Here is a 17,795-nt window from a genome sequence, read left to right as displayed (position 1 = left end):
TTACCAGAGCCCTTAATTGTTCGTGACCCATTGGCTTCACTTGTCCTGCCACCAACGCAGTATCTTTGTAGCGCAGAGCTTTAAGGGGTTTAGATAATATTCCCCTGTAGGTTATACACGAGAGGCTGGAGAAGATCGACTAATTGGAAAAAATATCCCAGATGCACACATGGGAGATACTTGGTTGTGAACCTCTTGACTTTACTTTGACACCAGTAGTGCACTTATGTGAAGAAGATGTTCCTGACTCAGCCTCTGTATTCACCCTACCCCTGGATGTACATATTGCCTGAAAATCGATGTCATTAGTCAACATGAAAAAAGAAATTACAAAAGAGATAAAAAGAAGTTGGTGAAGTGCTAAACTCCTGAACCTCTCCACTCACATTAGCCGCCAAAGAAGTGTCTATATTGATGAACACGGGATAAACTCAATCTTAGTGTCTTGAATATTAACTTATGTTGGCCTTTACATAATATCGGAATGAATATGAAGCATTTGCACAGAAGCAAATTTTAAATGTGTAGGTGGAAATCAGAAAAAAAAGTATAAAAAGCGCAACGGTCGAATTCCCAAAAGCCCCTTGCTTCTTGCACATAAGGCTTGTGTGGTTGAGTTATTTTTTATTTATTTATTTTTTAATCTTTTTTCTTTTTTTTGGGGGGGGGGGGGGGGGGTAAGTGCCTCTTCCCTTTAACCCTCTATTCCTATGTCTATGCATATAATGCAAGTACAGTATATTGAACACTTCTAGGCATTTTAGAAAATATTTTGATGCACAGCTGAAAATTATGGCATGATAAACCCCTTTCCCTGCCTCTAGCGAGGTGTCTGTTCAAGATTGAGGGGGTTGACGAAGTTGAGGAGACTGAGGGGGCTCATTTCCAGTGACACAATCGGTTTACGCAGATCGATCCGACTCCCCGGGTACTCCCGCTGAATGCAACCAGATGAACATATTTGCATGTACTCCCCTCCTCCTTGTGTTGAGCAGAATACAGAAAAAGCTGGTGGTTACAGGTATATACGAGTACTTTGGAAAGAAGCGGAGACGTGTTAATTAGTTAATGATTAATGTAATGTTAATGTGATCAGCGAGAGTCCCCGTGGAGTTGAATCGATCTACCTAGAACTATAGTTTCATTAGAAATGAGCCCATAAACACAGCCTCTCTGTGCATACACTGTGAGCCTCCCTGTGATTCAACAAGGTATAGTTATAAGCTGCAGGGAAGTAGAAGTCGACCTCCTACGCTTCGTGCTCTAATCTCAAATACCAGATGACTTGAATGCAGTCGGTGGTTTATCATTTCAACTGACAGAAGAGAGAAAAGGGTATTTCAGGATATTTCACATCATATGCAGTGTATATGCTGTGTTGTAAGTCGATTTCGCTTGCAATTTCAGCTTAGACTGACTTGCACGTTGTCTCTCAATTGAAAACATGGCGATTTCAATAAGATGAGTCGATGGTACATGTTATTAACAGGGACAGGGAAGCTACTGATTGCTAGTATTTACAAGATCTATCTCCGTTGCACGATACAATGTAGGTATCTACCCAGCCAGAAGATCGTCCATGCTGCCTCCTGACTCAGAGGCGTTTCCACAGAGTGCACGGTCACACCAATGGTCAGATAATACCCTAGGGATATCGGGGGCAATTCTAATGCTATAATACTCATCATACAGTGTTAGTCGTCGTCCGATTCTGTCTGGAAGTAATCGACCCCGTACATTGTCTCCACGGACCCTGGTGTTCGTGGCACGTGTTTGAAATGATGATTGCCTCGTAATTAGAAAGCACACTGGCGACACGAAACCGCTCTCCTTGTGTGCCCATTGGATTGCATACAGGAAAGACTGCTACAGTAATTTAACGGCACAGTGAGGCGCAGGTTGTTGCCTATTCTATAGAACAGAACCGTAGTGTGGATATATGTGAATAAAAGGGATCTTTCCGACTCGGATATATAAAATACCGATCGCTTAACAGAAGCACCGCGGGACATTTGGAATTGTCTCGACTTACAGAGACATTTTAAATGGTCGGCATTTCAAAGAATACCAGACATCAGCATGGGAAGACGCACACGTTTATATTGATGTAATGGTGCGTTGTTCTGATTCATATAGATATACGAAAGGGATGGAATACGTTTTCTAAACACACTTTGGATATTTCAGGGACAAAGGAGATCGTGAGAACCCCCAATGCTTTTGGATCGAAGCTTATTTTGAAGGCATTCTGAAATTCAGTGTATTTATCTGCGTGAAGCACGAGATTTGTGTTTTAATGCGGTGTTGGCATTTGCTTGTACAGTGAACAAGATTGACTTACTGCCTCAGCTGAGAAGAAATACAGGTAGGCGAGGTTCGGTTTATAATCTTTTGAAACAGCAATCGTAGATTTATGGCAGGTTGAAATGGCCGGAAAAGCAAGGGAGTTCTATAAATGTTTTTGCCTGTTTAGCTACTGACTTTGATCCAGGGCGTTTAGTGCGATGAAATTATCTATCATTTTCTCTGTCTGCCTCTGTGTTTGTCTCTCTACGTTCTCAGTATGTCTGTGTCTGTCCCTATATAAATGTATGAAGATACCTATGATTGCTTGTGCACTTTTTTACCAACACTATAAATGCAGTCACCATTATCGGACAGGTATCTCCTGATAATTAATTCCTATTCGACTGCCAAGCTCAGTTAGATCAAACAACCAAACCTGTATGTGTATGTGTCCCACGTAGTCAATTTCTTTACTCAGTATACGGATCAAGCGGCTGTGTAAAGAAAATTACGGAGTGGGTAAATATATATGTGACATATGTAAACCAATCAACTTCATATATCTGACGACAGAGCCTTAAAGTAAGAGATAACGTCCCAGTATAAGTCAGTGATACTTTGTGTCAATCTAAGCACAGCCAACACACAAATACATTTATATACCTCGAATTAAGTCATTTTAGATATTTAATTATGGGTACTAGACAAGTCTAAGTACTCTCAATGAAAGATTTTAACATTAATTAAGTGTTTCTGTCTGGCATATCTTAGTTGTAAATAATGAAAACTGTCAGAGAAGGATTTCATCAGCTGTGTTATTTATAAAAAATCTTCGATCAACAACTAATATGGACAGCTAATATTAGCTCCAATAAATCTCCTGAATAGAGGCTATTCACCTGGATAGCCTCATTCCCTGATGAAGATGCTCTGAGAAACGTCAAAATAAAACATTAGCTGTCAATAATAGCTGCTGATCGAAGGAAAAATTAGGATGTGGATAAATGCAAGCGAGGATTGAGAAAATGACCATATTTTTTTGTAGCAAATTATTCACTTGCTTTTCTTTACATAACATATGCATCGATGGTCTTCCCAATGCAACATGATGTCACTTGCTATGTTCAACATATGCATTATTATTTTCAATATTTAATTTTGAAGATGTATTTGTACAGATTGTGTGACATTGTCGGGGTTTCGACTACGGACCTCATTCGTGTCGACCATTACCTATAAGTAAGAAGAAACTAGGCACCAATAACATTAATGCAAGATCCTTAAGTTCCCCTGCTTACAACTGGCATAGCGAAATTTAACCGATGCCAAAAAGTGAAGAACAGCTACACTAAACGGCTTTTCAGATTTCCAGGTCAAGGCTGAATTGTCCGCCTTCATAGATTACACCATTATTGACATGCCGTATCCAAAATTGATTGTGTCATCGCTTATCTTACTATTGGCAATCAAAAGCGTGGAGAACTAAGGAGAAAAATAAACAATCTTTACTGAATATTAGCCAAAAAATTATTTGAAATTAATTTAATGAAATTATGAATGTTTTTCCAGATCCCAAGCGTCCCGCGATATATATCTGTATACAAGTTTACTCATAAAGTAATTTGGTTGCAAACTTCACTTATGTAAGGTTGGCGAAATGCCTGCTTCGTAGCTCTTCTAACTGATGAGGAAGCTGCGTGTAAAGTTAATATGGAAAACGACTAATTTGGTGGGCTTCAGTGCAGGACCAATGCGTCAGTGTTCTAGTCAATAATTGGAGTAGTTTGAGGTAAGGTTTTATTTTTGTACTTAGGTTTTTTATCCTCTTGGAGTACTATCGGTCAGATAGTTTGACATTGTCAGATATAGCTGACCGACATGGACTGTCATGTTTTTAATGATAATATTGTCAAGACTTTTAAAAATACTGGCTGGCAAGCTGTTGAAAGACTGACCGCTGTGCAAGCTGCACTGTTGAATTTAATGAGGGCGAGTTCTCCACACACGGCGGAGAGCAAAGGTCTGGTGTTCTTCTAATTTCGTGACCCGTCGATTTCGTTTGCGAGTATATAATACAGTAAGTGCGTGCATTTCTTTGTCATTATCTGATACCGATTAACGACTCCGCCACCCAGCTGAGCCAGCAATAATGATGCATGTAGTTTACAAAGGTCGGTGCCAATAGGTCTATGTAATTGATAGAAATTAGGAGCAACTGAGGTCTAAAATGGTTAGGAAAGCACAGTTAATCGTCCCATGTTACCGTTAGTTGGTTTCTGTGCTCAGCTGTATGTATCGTTGGTCTATATTTGAGTCTCTGGAGATGCATGTTTCTGTAATGGAGAATGCATATTCAACAGTTGCTCCAATAGTGGTATCTTCTAGCCTATTACCATGAGCGGCAAAGAGTGCACGGTTTCATAACACACTTCTAATGGTAATTACTAGTACAGTAAAATGATCTTTAGTTTGGGTTTGCTACGTTAAAAAAAATTAGTGAATGTTTTTACAACACCATTTTCTCAAAAACGTTTGATCAGTTTCAGTTTGACGTGATAACGCGCAGTATGCATTTAAAATTCACCGAAAACTAAAGTTTTTCAACGGAAAGGTCAGCTTTACGAAATAGGAAAAAAGAACTAGAATGGAGATAGTTCACTGTTGTTAATATCAACGAGATCACTCTTTTGCAATATGTGAACACGCAAATGCATAAACATGAATGTATTAATTTCCAATGAACATCGTATATATTTATCTTTAATAAATTAACCTAGGACACGAAAACAGATCATATAAACGCAGGTCATACATACTTTAACTTCCAGTACATATTTCCTGGACATATGCTGGTGTATATTTCATATATTCTAACCTCAGCCGCTATCTCGCCATTTATCAAAATGTTTTTTTCTAACCTAAACGAAATAATAAGAATAACTATGGAACTTTTCCCATCAGCTGGACTTGGCAATATTAGCAATGGTATATAATAGAAGCCCGCCAACGTATTCTGTCCTGTTTCACAAAAGTATATCCTAAAATCATAGAACCGACTACGTCAAGTCGATCCTGCGATACTGCTCCAAGAGCAGTAATGATTCTTTGACAGTTAGTGCATTAAATATATTTAAAATATCCCATGGCTCCGTTCAGAGCAAAAAAAAAGCGTTAAGACAATTTTCTGTAAATGACATAAAAAGGACGGGAGCGACCTTTTATATTTTTTTTGTGAAACGTGATTAGACGTCTCTATCCTAACATATAAAGATCTTAGTCCAAATAATGTATTTATCCTTGTTGTAGACCAGGTCTCTGGCGCACGTTTCCAGGGACTCAGTGGATTCAGTGTTGCGTGTTAAGCTTACTGACTTCAACTGGCACGATGCCTTTTGCTGTATACTTGACGGATGCAAAATGTGTTGGTTTAATCTTGTTCAGGGCCAGAATGGTACTCTGATGGAGCCTACCCATACCATAGCTTCCTCTGCCAAGGTAGGAGGATGTCCTCATTCGCGTCGCCTTTTAATCTGAAAAAAAAGTTCTTCACTAATGTCAGGATACACGTCACAATTGTTCAGCTGGGAAATTAACGATTAAAATCCCGACTGAATCTGGTGCATTATTATTATTATTATTATTATTAACACTTTGCCTTAGCGGAGATATGTATTTTTGAATTTGAAAAAAAAAGCAAATCTACTGCTCAGCAATTAGCAAAAAGAGGCAGTAGTACAGGTACGTAATGCTTAACACGTTGACCACGTCGATACGGGTGTTATAGTGAAACGTTACCTGGCTAAAAATCTTGCAATCAAAAAAGCTTTAATGAGCATGTCGTTGGCACTGAAAATGAAAATTAGATTCTGAATTACATTCAAGAGTTCGTCCAAGTCCATTGTATACCGGATATAGGCGAGGAACCGAGAGGAGGGGCTGGTGTATTACGCTAGACCCTAGACGCACACACACACACAAACACACGCACACACACACAAACACTTACTTTAACCGCGTTGGGCGTAAGTGCAGGAAGCAAGATAGTCTAAAGATAGTCTCCATAGTCGGTATTGTTAATATATATTTTTCATTTATCTAATTTTGAATTGTAAGCCCCCCGCTAGCACACACTCACACACGAACGCTGACGCACCAAGTCACGCTTAACAGTTGCTCTACACTTATAATACCTGCGTCAAGTTGTTTATGTTTTTCGAGGCACACACAGAAACATCTATTATTTATCATATTATTAACAAGATGATAGCACCTGGAGACAAACGGGAATCGATAATTACGAAGAATATAATCTCAAAAGTGCCGAGTTGGCAACCCCGCGGGCAGTAGTTTATCTTTCATGTCTTTGGTTGGCATTCTGCCGCTGCGTATATATATAATTGATCGAGTTAAGGTATGTGGAGCTTGTACAGGTTGTGGTTGGCATATCTCAGCTATGTAAGTGAGTACTACTTGTAAGTAAATTAGGGTGCTTACTTTCAAGGCTATGGTTTTGCGAGATAACGTACGTGCGTGTACTTCAGAATCGTGTGTGCGCGTGTTTGTGTGTAAACCTACATGTGTTGCAGTGTGCTTGTGCGCGTGTACATCTGTACGCGCTTGTGCGGACCATAATTTTGTTATTTTATGGGAGTGCGCATGTTAGGGTTGGTACATGAACAAGCGCGTGCGATTGCGTTTGTGTTTATTTTATTCATCAATTTTATATCGCCGTGAAATGTGTTGGCCTCTCTCTCTCTCTCTCTCTCTCTCTCTCTCTCTCTCTCTCTCTGATATGACTGTTAACTTTTCTCATCAATATCAGCTGAGCTCTAGGTATTCCAAAATGCTTTGTGTAACTTACACAGAGTGTATCTTTGTTGCAAGCATACCCGAGGTCATATTGACACTTTGGGAGAGTAAGTTCTACACCATATTTGTCCAGCACTTGAGGCAGCCTTCAGTTGCATGTAGTAATCCCTCACGTAGTTTTTATCAATATCTTGTGCATCCAGATACTATTAAATTGCTCAATGTAGAAATGTTCAATGGCAGGTAACAGGTAGCAATAGAAGACTGTCAGGTATCGGTGCAGTACGTGGGCAACTTAACTGTGGTAAATACTTTGGTAAAAAACAAGTTTTTTCAATTGTCAGTATTGGTATGGAAGGGACAAATGATGAAATTAATATCTGTAAATGAATAGTGGAAGAGAAAATGATACTGTACATGTTACTGAGATGTTTTTATCTCACTCTGCTCGTACATATGTTTTGTGGTGGTGGTGGTGTGTGTGTGTGTGTGTGTGTGTGTGTGTGTGTGTGTGTGTGTTTGTGTGTGTGTGTTTGTGAGTGTGTGTGTGTGTGTGTGTGTGAGTGTGTGTGTGTGTATGTGGTAGGGGAGGTGCATGTAGGAGTGCCTCAGAAGCTTATGGAGCTAAGGACCTAGAATCATCACTGGTCCGCAAATTAATGTATTGCATGCAATGTATAGGTGCTATTGATAGCTCAGTTGCCATAACTGTGTTTTGGAGCAAAGCTGTCAGTGAAAATTGTTCGTCTTCATGTATATTATTATTATTATTATCATCATAATTATTATTATTATATTTATTATCATTAAGTTCAGTTCATACCCAGCAGTTTTTGCAAGCGTTCTACTGGATATATAGTCACTGTCACCTTGAGGTTCCACAGGGAAGGATCTGGCTAACAACAGAGCTGTGTGCTGTCTTGGACGTTTAAACTGATAAGAATATCACAATAGAGCAAGTGATGTACTTTCTATGCCGTTATCTTGGCGGAACACTGACCAGTTTTCCTCTGCACGTACTAATTAACCGGTACATTTACCCATTGATACTCAGGGGGCGTTACAATGGCACTTCCGTTGACAGTTGAGATGGTTAAGATATTTGTTTCTGTTGTGTGCACAGTACGGTTTTTTGGTTTTAATTTGATAGGTGCTGCAAAGGTCACAAATCACGCCATATGTCCAGTTCTGACCGACCACTACCATATCATAAGTGATTGGCTTTATGCTGGGCTGCTGGCTGAAATGTGTCCACAGAATATTGAATGATTGGCTTGCTGATACTTAAGCTAACGCGTTTAATTGTGGATGTTATTCATCTTCGGCATAATAGTTGCTATTGCTTGTGTTCAGAAAATAGTGGATGGCAGCGATACAAGACTATGTGGCATGATTCAAACAGACAGACAAAATGGAGCAATAACTATATAGAGGTGATTTCGAAAGCAGTGGAATCATGAAAAAGGCAATTAACAAAACGGCAATAATAACAGCAACAACAGCAGAAATAATAATAATAACAATAATAGTAATAATGATTGGAAAATTATAAATTGGAATAACTTCTTAGACAGCTGCCCATGTGAAATTCATGAATTCATTCGCACGGACGAATGGCTGCGCGCCTGTTGCACGTGAAAGCGATAACATTCATCGTAAGTATTTGTTTGCAGCCTGTTTCTTTCTTTCCATTGTTGCACAATAGTTAGAAACCGATTTTCGCTATTACTTAATGGCACTGTGTCGACATTCCAAGATATTCGAGACTGATGGAAAAGGTTTTGATCGATTTTGTCCAAGGAACTGTCCATCTTATCTGTGTTAAGCCGCAGGGTTGACCATTAGGATGATCGGATTAAGGCGGTCGTCGTCTGGGGCAGTGGTAAGCCACAAGGCATAATGTAGATTAGAGCAATGGCAATCCTTCTATATACATAGTTTTGAAATTAACAGTACTCGTATACAGAGAAAGGAACTTTGGTCGTGAACTTAAAGGTGTGTGGACGCTAAACCTGTGCGTTAAGAATTTGTAAGTACAGGAACAATTAATTGTTCTACTAGTTTCAGTTTTGTTCTGTAGACTCTTTTTGCTCTCTCTCTCTCTCTCTCTCTCTCTCTCTCTCTCTGATCCAAGAACCTCTTCTCCGTGTGTTAGAAACATGCAATTATCGAGATATCCCCAGAGACTTTCCACGCAGATGTTCCACTTATAATCGCATTACCAGTGATATATTCATATTTCTTTTTCCTCGGGGTGTAAAAAATCAATTTCGCTCCTGTATGTGTTTTTCTATGTATATATTTTTCTAGATACATCATACAACTGTGTTAAAACAATAGACGAAGGGAAAATCAATTTATTTCTGCAACTCTTGCTTTCAGCGCAATGTATATAAAATATATACCCCATTGCCTCGAAAACCCATGCATTATTTAACCTTACGTAAAAACCATTATGGAATTCTGAACACAACAGAAACTGGATGATAAACGTTACATTGATCGCAAAAACCAGGTTTGTTTTGACAACACATCGTGACTTAAAGCTTTGAGAATTCGCCCAGATGAAAACAGAAAACCCTTTCCTGTTGGCATCAGGACCCTTCAATATTGGGGTTGGCATTTGAAGGCCCCTGGTAAGAGCTCCGCTTGTCCATTGTGCAAACAAGTTGACGGATGCAGGTGTTAGAATTACTGTAAACAAACGGTCTTATTCAGTAGATCAACCCTCCATAAGGCGGAAGTACTGGTTGTATGTGTGTGCATCCCCCAAAAACTAAAATGAAAGTAAGTATATAAGCAAATAAATAAAAAAAGGAATAAACAAGCAAAAAAATAAACATGCAAATAAAAACAAACAAATGAATAGATACAAATATCAAGACTCAAGCGCGCCCAAATTCCATGCAGATCAACCGATGTGAAAATCAATCGATTGTCCACATTCTGAAAATAAATAAGACAACGTAATGATAAATGGCCTTTTTGCACGTCTGCTATATCGAAAAAGACAAACATCCCATACTTACCACCCACGACATATGAGTCTTTGACTCAACACTAGACTAAGGAATATTTTTATGCAACAACAGACAGGTATGATCATTAACATATTTTATGAGAGATTTTTAAAAACGTCACTCAACGGTGACCCCTCTCTCTCTCTATCTCTCTGAGAAACTTTCTCAGAATATGAACCTAACCAACGCCATGTTATCTGAAAACTAAACGTACATTTAAAATACATTCAATTTTCTTCGGGGAAAAACAATAAAACTTCGATCAATACGAAAATTGTAGCGAAGTGTGTGATATTCTCACCTAGGCCATCGATTGTAAAAGCCAATTGAAAATGTACTGGCCTCGTTCTCCACGACTACAATTATATTCAACCAACAATCCCGTTGAGCGAGAACCACGTTGTTTCTCGCGGTCATTGACTGCATTGAATTCCTGTGGGTGACGCCGACACAAAACGCCCCGTTCATGGCTTGGTTATGGTCCATTATGCTTTAAACATCTTTTCGATCTTGGCCTTAAGAACCCTGCGATTGGGGTAGCTACTGTCTCTAAAGGGCTCCGTTTATCTGACATGCAGCACTAGAGGCACTCATATAAAGTACCAATATTGAAAAAGGCGGCACATACATGTACGGTTATTGCCGTAAGTTTAATTCCATATACAAGAACACACACTATGCTAAACGATGGCTTCCAAACGTATTGTCAATTTATGCCACTATTTGTTATGAATGTACTCAGTTTATAAACTCAATGACACATCTTGGAGTAGCTCTGTTCAAACTTCAGGTGATCCTATCGGGGAAGTGATATCTCGTCCCAATTGACTGTTGAAGCGAACATACGTTTTTTTCTTTTCTTTTTATTGTGTTTTTCTCCGCTTACCCTTCCGACGTATTCGCTCAATTATCCATTCATTCATTCATTCATATATTCAATCAGTCGGTCGGTCGGTAGTTACTTTTCTTTCTTTCTTTCTTTCTTTCTTTCTTTCTTTATTCCATTCACTAGCCCATCAATCAAGTCAAGCAGACGTATTATGTGACATTTATAGATTCAGTACATTACATTATGTAATGAACGTTTGTTTACTATTAGCATAAGGAAGGGATATATATACTGGTAAGACGCTGAATGATATACCAGTACAACATATATGTGAGGTACACGACCACCAGTATGTTCAATACACCATTCGTCCATTGCATGTCTCTGCGGTGGATACTGTTACTTTGGAAAAGTCATCATCAAATAGATAGTAGATTAAGCGTGAGTTGCTATATCGTTAATGGACCTTGTGGAATGCCTGTCCTGAATTATTTATCTATTGATCCTTGTAGTATTAATGGTATCTGTTTCAGAGTGTGGATTGCCAGCAACAGACCTTGGAGCTGGAAGTTTGGGTCCACGAGGTGACAATAGTGCACACTGCCTTGATCGTCAGCGTTTGTAGTGACTAATTCTTAACCTGGAGAGTTCTGGTAAGTACTCGATGTTTTTGTTACCGCGTGAGTGTGTCAGTGTGTGTATGCGTGAGCGTGCATGGAGTACGCTAGTGCAATCCGTATTTGCATACACAAACTTGACGTCGATGGGTGTATTTATACTTCTAGTTCACCAAAGGGTGACCGAAGGCCTACATATACTTGTCTACGATCAGAAATTATGCGTGCCTTATGTTTACTCGCGTGTGTGGGTGCGTGTTCTTGTGTCAGCGCGAATTGATATGTAGATTTGCGTGCAAACGCTTCCTTACAATTATCTTAATTCAGTACAATTGGTATGTTGTTGTTGTGCTTGTTTGGTATGTTTGAATACATTCGATACTATACTACTATACATATGTTGTTTATACAGTATATATAATTCTCCCTTAGTTATCAATTGATGTTTTCGACTTATATTTTATTAATTGACAATATTGCTATGCGAGTTAGGCAGCAAACGTAACACGGGGTCCAAAATGAAAAAAATTCCAATGCAAAGAAAATGTATAACATCACTTTGTTGAAGGTCCGTAGCCTGCTGTTTTATCTTATTTGAGTTATGTATATATTTTAACATGCTTTTTCCTGAATAATTGCATAGCCAAGCTGATAAAATTGCGGAATCGTTATCGGTAATGTTTTATATATAACATGTAGCCGTTTGATACGGTCGATTTTAAGAAAGTCAATAAATCCACAATATGAGGTTCTATAAGTATTGTGTAATTCGCTTATCTTCACGGAATTAAATGGTCTAGTCTTGTCAGAGTCTTGGATGATAGATACAGATGAAATAACCTGGCTTGGAGATTGCAATCAAGCGTTGTCTTCCTGAACTTAATCTAAGTCCATTTTTTTGTTGAAATCTCTGCTGATTCAAACAACATGTAAACTACCTATTATCAAGTTTTATGTCATTTTAGCTGCTCCTGTAACATGTGTCTATTTAAAACGTATTTAGGTATATGTATTACTGCATTGTTGTTCAAATAGAAAGCAGCTGGACATGCTCCAACGATGACGGCATCGAACCACTTAATGTGCTAGGTTTTACAACAAGTGTTAATCACCGTTGGTAAATTTGTATCAAAAGTTTCCAAAACCTTTAATAAGTACATGCAATGAGGGGCCTTAAATCCATCAAATTGTTTTTATTTTCTTTCAAATAAATCATGAAAACTTGATGTATTAGGTCCTACTGGGCCGTCGCAGCCCATATCGACTACCGTTTCCGAATGTTTAGAATAAGACGCGATAGCTGTGCTTAATTAGATCACATGTGACAGCATGGAACAGACAAAACATGACAGATGGTAATATGTATTTTCATTCTGTCGTGTTAGTCTAAAAACCAATTATCTCGATGGAAGTGGCATCGTTGACGCCAGCGATATGCTACTGGCGAAATCAGACACTGTATCAAATAGATCCATGATAATATCCGGACCTTGGATGGTGTTTCAAGTAATTATCTTGTGCTACTTTGTCTTATCTTAGAAAAAAGTGCTGTATAACTATGATTCTAGGAAATGTATTGCTGCTTATTATGCACTGATCAGATGCCTCTCATTAGGCTTTCTACATGATGGTGTACACTTTCACTTTGAGACATATACGATGTGTCATCGTTAAATGCTTCTAGAGCTCCGGTATTACTGTGACACATATGAAACCCATGCAGTGAATCTACGTCTAAATTCTACTCTTACGTTGTGCTTGAACCGCGTCAAGTCACAATGCATAACGTTGGTAAGAACACTTTTATATGTGTTAAATTTGGGGGGGAGGGGGCACGTATTCAGAAAAAAATATAGCGTCTGGCCCTGGTGATTAAAATGCTGTGGGGCTAGCCTCCGCTGTCCTTCTTGCAGCTCCTATACACCTGTACGATAAGAATGTACAACATCATGCAGTAATATGAGCCATCTTCCTTCCCGTCACTGGCATACTACGATGCCTATGAATTCAAGAATACGAAATGGACAGATAAAAATATCCACTAGGCGGAAATGGCAGGATATGATTATATTAATTTTTCACGCTCAGCGTGGAAGTATCGTGTATGTTGAAATAATACAGAGATAGCGTGAATAATTACAGTGGGAGTGAAGGTTTTTGTTGTCGCCTTATTATACAGTGTAGTATAGTCTATCTGCTATTAAAGAGTCCACTGCTGATATTGCAAGAATGATTCATAGAATGACGTATCTCTGGATCTTACCCGAGATATTGTATTCCGAATAAGGTCGCTCTTTTATTTAAAACATGTCACAGAATAGATCGAGTGCAAAAATAAAAATTATATTGATTGATAATGTCATTGTAATTTAAATAATGTGGTTATATCAATACTTATAAATAAAGTGATACAGGAAAAACTCAATCAACCAATCAATCTATCAATAATTAAATAAATTACACCAAGAAGTCACCCTGAAACTTTTGAAAAATTCAATTACTTCTCTTTGCATTATCCGGATGTTGTGAACTCACTTACCATTCACCTTTCGCTGTCACTTTTCCAGTACATTGAAGCTCAGTTTTTAACTGAGTATATATATATATATATATATATATATATATATATATATATGTGTGTGTGTGTGTGTGTGTGTGTGTGTACTTCACTTGAAGCCTCGCAGACGTGTTGCCAAAATTATTGGGTTTAATGAGTAAAATATCCTATACTTTGTAACACTGGGAGCCATGCCTGCATGTGCTAATTATACGGTGTACTTAGAACTGTCTAGTTACACGTTGGTAACACTAAGTGTTACAAAATCAGCTGAGTTACATGTAACAACGGGACTAACTTACACCGGGAATAATGCCACTGACGTAATGGGACGGTCAGATGACGTGAGACCCCGATACGTCATGGACTGGCAACCTCCGTGCTTAGTAAAATTGACTCCATGACGGTATCTGATTGGAGGTTTCCTGTGCAATTTAGTTCTGTTGTCAACGAGGCTAATATAGCGACACATCTGATATACATGTGACATTCAGCACACTTCTAGAATTATTGACATATCGTATATTCAAAATCATACAAAAACAAAAATCAATATTGTGTCTGTGTCTGAGTGTGTTTTAACCTTTATGTAAGTACACTTGTTATGTTCGTTGCTCAATGAGGCTAAGAAAAACGGAAATAAATGTGAATTATATATCATACATCATCCTGGTCCAGACTATGAGTCTTCCCATACGATTTATTATCAAATGAAAGTCATTGTTTCTTTCTAGTCTGTGGTATTTCTATGGATTCTATGAAACCATCTGCAAACTCCTGTTGCCCGGTGAATTGCATAACGGTTTCAATTTCATATCGATATTAAATAAGACTTTAGAAAACAGAAATCAGTAAAGATTATTGTAGGGCGCAGATGACATTTCGTGGGGTTTCTGTTGATGACTTTTCCTATTCTCCTGCTACCATAAGAATTGTCCGTTAAATGTCAAATTCATATCTTACTTATTGAGGCTAAATAAAATAATGTACATTATGCGTTATCAATCGGCATCTTGTGCTTTATAGGCTTTTGAGATGGTTTTCCAGAAGCTTTTTTTTTTTTTTTGCTTGGCGTTTATGTATTGTACAGCATTGTTAGGTATTGCCTCTTTTATATTGCACACAGGAAGATATGCATTAGTGATTTCTTGCATTGGAACTTCACGAGGAGGACATTTTAATCATTTTATGCTGTGTTCATCTGTAACTTAATGAATAAATTGTTTTTTATTCATTTAAAAACCACATTACATTTATAAATTACTCTTTAGTGGGTTTCAATTATCTTCTTCTTGGAAACGTTGTACACGTTACAGTTTCTTTTATCATCGATTCCTGCACTGTGATCTGAATATCCCCCTCTGAGTATGAACTAATAGTTTCTACACACACAGGTAAAAAGCAATAATCCAATTAATTGCAAAAGACGATATCAAATAGCGCCCATTATTTTCAAGGATAGAAATATAATAAAAGAGCTTTTAGCAACGGAACACGCATCAGAGTATGATTATCATCTAATCCCATTTATAAAATCGGGTTTTATTGAGGAGGAAACCCTAGAGGAACTTGAAGCAAGACAATCATCAGCGTTGCTCCCTCGGCGAGAGATATCCATTAGTTGGGACATGTATCCATGGACAACTTTGTTGTGTTTGAATTATTCAGTACGATTATTTCGTTTAAGATGGTCCAGCTCAGAACTGCTTCAATTTCTCCCCAGCAGACATCGGGTTTTATCCAGGACCTGGTTGTTTTCTTTCGACGGTTACACGCACCTCAAATTAGCGGCAAACCAGGTATATCTCTTTAAATATTGGGGGTATCGCTACAGATTTATAAATACCCCCCCCCCCCCTTTAAATATACCATTACGTTGGCTTTGTAAGACTCTGCCAACTTACGGCATTCGCCAATGTTCCTGTAATTGGTCTTACAAACGCCCGTGTTGGCACATTTGCTGCTCACCGCTTTCCAGCTGTCTGCCACTGTACCGAGTGATTCGATCTCATTGAGTATCATTAATCGTGTGCACGTTCTGATGATTGCACTTAGCCTGCGATGGCAATCCAATCTGTTCCAGAACATCTGGCAATGGTCAGTGACTCATGGCGAATGTATTGTAATTGGGTTTACTCTGTTATTGAGTTTACCATGTGAACACGGTGTCACATAATGTATCTCTGACATGTTGGCACGCAGTTCTGTTTATGGCATTAGAATTTATTCCAAACGGATAGACTGACGGAAGGACAGATGAGGAAAAGGACAGACAGACAGACAGTCGGACAGTCAAAAGGAGACGCGAAAAGACAGACTGATATATATGCCGACATATGGGCAGACGGACAGGCAGAGGCAATGTCTAACGAACGAAAAAATGATCGTAAATAAAAATGTACCATCTACATGTGAATAACAACGTAACATATAGTGGACTCTCGATGACGAATGGGTGGGTGGTCGGCCAATTTTACTAGCATTCTGTAAAGGACGCAGAAATGATTCGACAGGCGTCCCTGTATTGATTATAAACTGCCACTGATGGGTACATTAGTGAATAATGATATGTTATGTTGAAATTGTTGAAATTTGAAGCACCATGTTTTGACCACATCATGCGGGGTCCCATATGATTAGAACAGGTTATGATAGGTCGCAGTATTGGCGTTGTGGTAGAATCTTGTAGTCTTTGACGGGAGTGAAGACATTTTAGAACCGGAAGCACTGAATAATTTCATGGTTAAGAGAAAGCGTCTTAACCACTACTCGAATAAGATTTTCCTAGAGGTAAGAAATCTTTTTAAAATGTGTAAAAAGTGGAGCAATAATTTTACTTTGTTGATATTCAGGCTGACATTCAAGTATGGGCGGCACTTTAATTATAGATGTGTATCAGAGTTAAAAAAAACATATTCCACCCGGCAGTAATGAAATACATTTTAGCTACAAGCCTAACAGTCGCACATGAAATATTAGGAGATATTGTATGTTTTCATTGCTGGGGTTTATGCATGTATTTGCCAATATATGGGGATTTACACAGAATGTGGATTAATGAATCGACATATGTTCTCTTATTCTGGCATCTCTTTTTAAACGCAAACCAAGCTATTTTAAGTTCGCTGTTTTAAGTATTAGTCCGCCATTTGTTATATCATTCCCTTGCCAAAGCAAATCCATGTAATCACGTTTTGTAAATAAGCGTCTTATCATTAGATTCACTTGCAATATGAAGGTTATGATTGTATCAGTTGAGGTATAATGTCCGGAATTTATCTCAACAAAAGCAATGCCTATTTGGAGTAGACTGGATAACACATGATACAGAAACGTCTTCGAAATCTTGCGAATAGTGTATATTACCATGCAGGTAGAGCTTTCGGCAGATTATTATGGTTTAAGCAATGTTTGATTTCGGTCATAGTTTTAAAAATTCTCTCTGTTTGTATGCTTATAAAAAGAACGTACACACACTGGACAAAAGAAGTGTCACCCCTACCGAGCCAATACTATGGGGGAGATAAATGACTGTGGAATGATATGCTCCTGGTATCATTTTATTAACATCAAATTTCACAAAAAAATCACAAAATGAGAACAAAATATACATTCTACCAAAATATGCAGTTTCAAGTCCAAAATTAGTACTTAGTGGCATAGCCACGTGACTTAAT

At 38.3% G+C, this 17,795-nt stretch overlaps 1 protein-coding gene across 3 annotated transcripts in view; it reads left to right on the top strand.

The window, feature by feature from the left end:
- Nucleotides 1-17,795, top strand: part of LOC106171600 (uncharacterized) — a 64,230-nt gene that overhangs the window by 445 nt on the left and 45,990 nt on the right. The window contains exons 1-2 of one of the 3 annotated variants that reach the window (XM_013552028.2): nucleotides 1,039-2,365; nucleotides 11,478-11,597. The gene's annotated coding sequence lies outside the window, so the exon portion shown is untranslated. Of the gene's footprint in view, nucleotides 1-1,038; nucleotides 2,366-11,477; nucleotides 11,598-17,795 lie in introns of those variants that run through there. The other 2 variants (XM_013552030.2, XM_086996172.1) reach the window with 2 other exon arrangements.

This window comes from Lingula anatina, chromosome 9 (genome assembly GCF_051362555.1).
Source record: "Lingula anatina isolate TDL-2025a chromosome 9, LinAna3.0, whole genome shotgun sequence".
Taxonomy (NCBI): Eukaryota; Metazoa; Brachiopoda; class Lingulata; order Lingulida; family Lingulidae; genus Lingula; species Lingula anatina.
Note: the sequence above shows the minus strand (reverse complement) of the source record. Positions and strands in the feature narration are given on the sequence as shown.